The sequence below is a fragment of the Ochotona princeps genome, chromosome 17 (assembly GCF_030435755.1).
Source record: "Ochotona princeps isolate mOchPri1 chromosome 17, mOchPri1.hap1, whole genome shotgun sequence".
NCBI lineage: Eukaryota > Metazoa > Chordata > Mammalia > Lagomorpha > Ochotonidae > Ochotona > Ochotona princeps.
Genome location: NC_080848.1, coordinates 54166297 through 54172296, shown reverse-complemented (window position 1 = coordinate 54172296; position 6000 = coordinate 54166297).

The following is a 6000-nucleotide window of genomic DNA, read 5'->3' as shown; positions in this document are numbered from 1 at the left end:
TCACTCCTGCTGTCCCCGCCCCCCCACCTCCCCCGCGCTGCCGCAGATCCCTAGGAGCTGATTGGGCCCGTCAAACAAGACGCCCGCCCTCCTGGGGAAAAAGCTCTCTGATTGGCTCCCGGCGTGCACCGGCCTGTAGGGCTCCCCTCCCCTTTGTTTGCGTTCTCCGGTCGTGTCAGGGATGGCGGGGGCGGTGGATGGGGCGCCCACCGTCTGGGCAGGAGGGTCGGGGGTGCTTCCGTGGCGGGGCGCGCTGCTCGCCTACTCACCCCACAGTTTGCGACCCTCTGGGCCTCCCTCCCGCTTTGTTGTGGTGTCTCGACGCCCCCTGGTGTCCACCTTGGGGTTTTTTGCAGGGTGTGTAATTTGTCTTAATATCCACCCACGGGTCCCAGCTAACATCCAGCCAGCCAGCCAGCCATCCGCCCACCTGCCCCTATTTGCTGCTAGTCACCAGGCCAATGCCATGGGGACACGCATGAGTGATCACAGTCCCTGGCATCCTGGTACAGCCGAGGAACGCTATAATAGAGGTGTGACTCAGAAGACAAATCAGCTAACTGCGCTTGGCCGGCGCGGGGGTGCAGCGAGTGCAGGCTGTCCAGGGGGAAGGGAAATTTGAGGACAGTCGTCCTGCAGGATGGGCAGAAGGAGGAGAGAAGCAAGGCGGACACACACAGCCTTGTTCTGAAGTGTCTGTAGCGGCGAGGCAGTGTCCTGAGATCATCTTCAGGGCTCAGAGACAGGCCTTGATCACATGAGCACCAATGTTCTCCCTCAACATCAGTTCTCACCACCGTCCAAGCTGCCCGCTCGGGATTCTCAAGCTTTCGACCCTGACTTTCTTTTAGACTCAAGAATTGTGTAGATTCCACACTGAGCCCTGACCAAAGCCTCCTGGCCAGAATGTTGATGAGACTCTGTATGCAAAGTGCTTTGGCATTGAAAGGAACTGTAGCATGCGTGACATGACATCTATGTTAAAACACTGCTCCAGGGCCCGGCGGCGTGGCCTAGCGGCTAAAGTCCTCGCCTTGAACGCTCCGGGATCCCACATGGGCGCCGGTTCTAATCCCGGCAGCTCCACTTCCCATCCAGCTCCCTGCTTGTGGCCTGGGAAAGCAGTCGAGGACGGCCCAATGCATTGGGACACTGCACTAGTGTGGGAGACCCGGAAGAGGTTCCTGGTTCCCGGCTTCAGATCGGCGCACATCGGCCTGTTGAGGCTCAGTTGGGGAGTGAATCATCGGAGGGAAGATCTTCCTCTCTGTCTCTCCTCCTCTGTGTCTGGCTGTAATAAAATGAATAAATCTTAAAAAAAAAAAAACTGCTACAAACACAATTCTAGAAAGATATTGAAAGCGGCCAAAGGGGCTTGCACTGCAGGGCAGCAGGTTCAGGCACCACGTGGGACATCCACATCTGAGTGCCGCGATCCGTGGTTGCCTCTGCTTTTGATCTGCCTTCCTGCTAATGTGACTGAGAAGTAGTGGCCATGGTCCCACTGCTCCTTCCCTCTTGGGTGGAGGGCCTGGCCAGTCCCAGGCGGTGGACACTGGGGGAGTGAACCAGTGCAGGGAAGAGGGTTTTTTCACCTTTGCTGTCTTTTCTCCTTGTTCTGCCTTTTCAATAAATGAGAAAATGATGTGCCTGGTGCTGTGGCAAGGCAAGTTAAGCCACTGCTTGCAATGCTGGCATCCCATGTCAGCACTGGTTCAAGTCTCAGCTGCTCCACTTCCCATTCAGCTCCCTGCACCTGGGAAAGCAGCAGAGGATGGCCCAAGCGTGTGGGCCTGTGTACTCATGTGAGCGATCTGCACGAAGCTCCCTGGCTCCTGGCTGTCCCCTACTGTTGTGGTCATTTGGGGAATGAACCAGCAGATGGAAGATCTTTCTTTCTGTCCACCCCGTCCCCTATAATTCTGCATTTCAAGTAAATAAATATTTTTAAAATGAGAAAATACATATAAAATATTAGGATGAGATACATCATATTTTGCATGTGAAAAAAATCTCATGATAAAAATGTTATTTCTCCCCAAATTATCCATAAACTTAATAGTGTGTCAAAAAATGTCAATAGGGTTTTAAGGAAAACTTGGTTCCAACCATAATTCAAAGAATCAATTTTCAAGTATAACCAGAACAATTCTGAACAAAGTCAAGCTTGCAGTTTTCTTAATCTATCGTGCTTCAGCAATAAACACTGTGTTCCTGGTACAGTGGGTGAGAGGAGTCAAGCCCTGAAAAGAAATGGAGTGTTGGACACAGTCAGCTGGCCACTGGGAGAGGACATGTCCACATTTCTATGTTACATCTTAAATCACTTCCAGGTGGATTAAAAATCCACACACATATAAAAAGCTAAAGTAGTAGAACAAAATATAGAAGACTTTTTTGGGGGGGGATAATTTTGGGGGGCTGGGAAACTTCCCAAGATATCAAACCCCAGGTCAATTACAGCTAAGACTTCACTGTGTTTTCCACATGTCTAATGTTGTTCCAAGCATTTTACAAACATCAACTCTTTATTCAAAAGATTTTTTGTTTATTTGAGAGGCAGAGTGACACACGAAAACACAGACAGAGAGAAAGAGAGATCTTCCACTCACTGATTCATGCCCTAAATAGCTGCAATGGCTGGAGCTAGTCCAGGCTGATGCCAGGAACCAGGAATTCCATCATGGTCTCCCATGTGGGTGGCAGGGCCCCAAGCGTTTGGGCCATCTTCTGCTGTTTTCTCTGGCATCTTAGCAGGGAGCTGGATTGGAAGTGGAGCAGCTGAGACTGGAACTGACATTCTGCTGTATGATGCAAGCTTAACACACTGTGCTGCAACACTGGCCTGAGATATCAACTCATTTAGTCTTCTCTAACCCATGCATGAAGATTCTGTGGCTATCCCCCAGATGGAGAACCTAGCAGCAGGTGAAACTGTCATTTAAACCCAAAGACTGCACCTTGAATCACAGAACTTTCTTTAAAAAGACTGAGATTTTTCAAAAATTCATGTAAAAGGATGAGTTGGTTAAAAAAAACCTTGTAACATAGTAGATACAAACAATTCTCATATTACAAAGTGTTCCTAAATTTCACTGTTCCTGCTAGGACAGGAGGTGGTGCTGGCTCATGCGCTGGTATGCGCAAAATCTGGCATTGGGAGAGGTTCTGATGGAGGAGCCTGGGCAACTCCTCTGGCAGGACACAGACCCAGCAGGTAAGCGCAAGAAGCATGATAGGAAACAGCCCAGAATAGGCCATGGAAAGTTTCCCACTGGCATACATTTGGCATGGGTCGGGGGAAGACCAGGCTGAATCAGTTCTCATCATCCACTGGCAAATCCGAGCACCAGAACAGTGTGGGTCGAACCGGGTTCGGTCGCAACAAAAACTAATGCACAATACGGAATGCCAAGGTGAGGTTACCTGTACCAGATGTGGCAGCGCCCAACCAGCACATGTGAGAACCAGGAAGGGAGGGGGCAGAGCCAGCAGGGGAATAAGGGCTGGTTCCCCTGCTGGACAGCTACTCCCACTGGAGAGGGTGAGCTGGGATGGGGTAGACCAGACTAGGCAGGGCTACAACACCTGTGGGCCTCATGTGGACCAGATCAGGGAAAAACCAGGCTGGGCTGATTGTTCCTACTGGTGCAAACACAGAGTGGGTGAGGGTTGTTTGGGCTTAGCCACAGCATCAGCTGGCAGAAGCTGGCACTGCGGTCTAATTCTGTCAAGTCGAACCACAGAACTACCCGGAGAGTGCATAATCCGGGAGTGGGAGAGGCCTGGGAGGGAAATAGTAGGCTCCTCCCTCTTGGGATACCACTTCCATGGGAGGGCACGAAAACTAGGACAGGGGTTGGGGTGGCTAGACAGATACCCAACAACATCTGTGTGGGCTGCATAGTGGAGCTGGTTAGATGGAACAAAGCTTTAATACCCATTGGCATGTACGAGAGCCGAATGGGGTGTGGGACAGACTGGACTACCGCTACACATATTGGCAAACCAGGGCAGGGGGCGGGCCTGGTGGGGGTTATTGTGCATCGCTCCAACTCTAGGCTGCAGCTCCCACTGGTTTATGCGAGGGCCGAGTATGTGCTGGGCAGAACCAGGCTGGACTGCAACACCCATTGGTTACAGTGGAAGTCGGGGCTGAAAACAGAACCAACCCAGCAATCGCAACCACCAGCTGATCAGGGCGATGGACTGTGCCGGGTCCTGTACTTGCTAGTACATACAAGAATCTGGTCTGAGTACACCTCAGACAAAGTTTCTTTGGAGATCTCCCCAATCGAAATGCTGGACTTAGAACCCTAACCAAGAAAAGACAGAAGACAGAACAGGTCAATCAACCATCCCAGCTATATGTTGGCAGCGAAATATGGGGTAAACAGAGACCCTGTGATGGACCATGTCAATCAGTGGATTCTTCAAAGACCTCATTGTGCTTAGAGTGGCAAGATTGGCAGCGATTTGGGCCCAGCGGCATGGCCTAGCCGCTAAGGTCCTCGCCTTGAATGCCTTGGGATCCCATATGGATGCCGGTTCTAATCCCGGCGGTTCCACTTCCCATCCAGCTCCCTGCTTGTGGCCTGGGAAAGCAGCTGAGGATGGCCCAATGCACTGGGACCCTGCACCCGCGTGGGAGACCCGGAAGAGGTTCCTGGCCCCCGGCTTTGGCTTCGGATCGGCGCGCACTGGCCGTTGCGGCTCACTTGGGGAGTGAATCATCGGACGGAAGATCTTCCTCTCTGTCTCTCCTCTCTGTATATCTGGCTTTGTAATAAAATAAATAAATCTTAAAAAAAAAAAGATTGGCAGCGATTCATAATTGGTGAACCATCAAAACCACTTGAACAAGAACTTTGGAGCATCCCCTACATCTGGGACCCGGGGAGGGTGGGAAATTGGGTGGGCCTTCTCCCTTAATACCCGCCTTTAAACATGAAGGAAACAATATGGAAATAATAGTCTTACCCACTTCCCTATGGCCCTTGAACGTTTTTTTACCCTAATTAACTATGTAAAGATTGTCAAAATATAATAAAAAACAAAACAAAAACCAAAGTGTTCCTAAATTTAATAAGATCAGGGCAAACAACAGAGTAAGAAAATGGGTGGAAGACATGAAAGCTAAACTAACTGAAAAGAAATACAAGAAACAGTAGTATATGCAATGGGTTACACCTCCAGCTGCAGCTCTGGCATCCCATGTAAGGGCTGGTACCAGTCCCGGCTGCTCCACTTCTAATCCAGCTCCTCCTTGCTTATGTTCCCAGGGAAGGTAGCAGAAGCTTACCTTAGTGTTTGGGGCTATGTTCTCACCTGAGACTCAGATGAAATTCCTGGCTCTTGGATTCAGCCTGTCTCAGTCTTGGCTGTTGTGTCGATCTGGGAAGTGAATCAGTGGATGGAAGATTCTCTCTCTGTAACTCTGCCTTTCAAATAAACAAAAAATAAATCTTGAGCCCGGTGCAATAGTTTCGTGGCTATATCTTTGCCTTACATGCACTGGGATCCCGTACAGGTACCAGTTCGTGTCCTGGGGCTCTACTTCCCATCCAGCTCCCTGCCTGTAGATTGGGAAAGTAGTGCAGAATGGTTCAACAGCACTGGGCCCCTGCACCCACATGGGAGACCCGGAAGAAGCTTCTGGATCCGGGCTTTGTATCAGCTCAGCTCTGCTCTGACCATTGCAGCCACTTGGGGAGTGAAACAGGGAATGGAAGATCTGTATCTCTCTAAATCTGCCTTTCCAACAAAAATGAATAAATCTTAAAAAATAAATTATATAGGGCCTGGCAAGGTGGCCTAGCAGCTAAAGTCCTTACCTTGAACGTGCTGGAATCCCATATGGGTACTGGTTCTAATCCTGGCAGCCCCACTTCCTATCCAGCTCCCTGCTTGTGGCATGGGAAAGCAATTAAGGATGGCCCAAAGCCTTGGGACCCTGCACCCGCGTGTGGGAGACCTGGAAGAAGTTCCAGGATCCTGGCT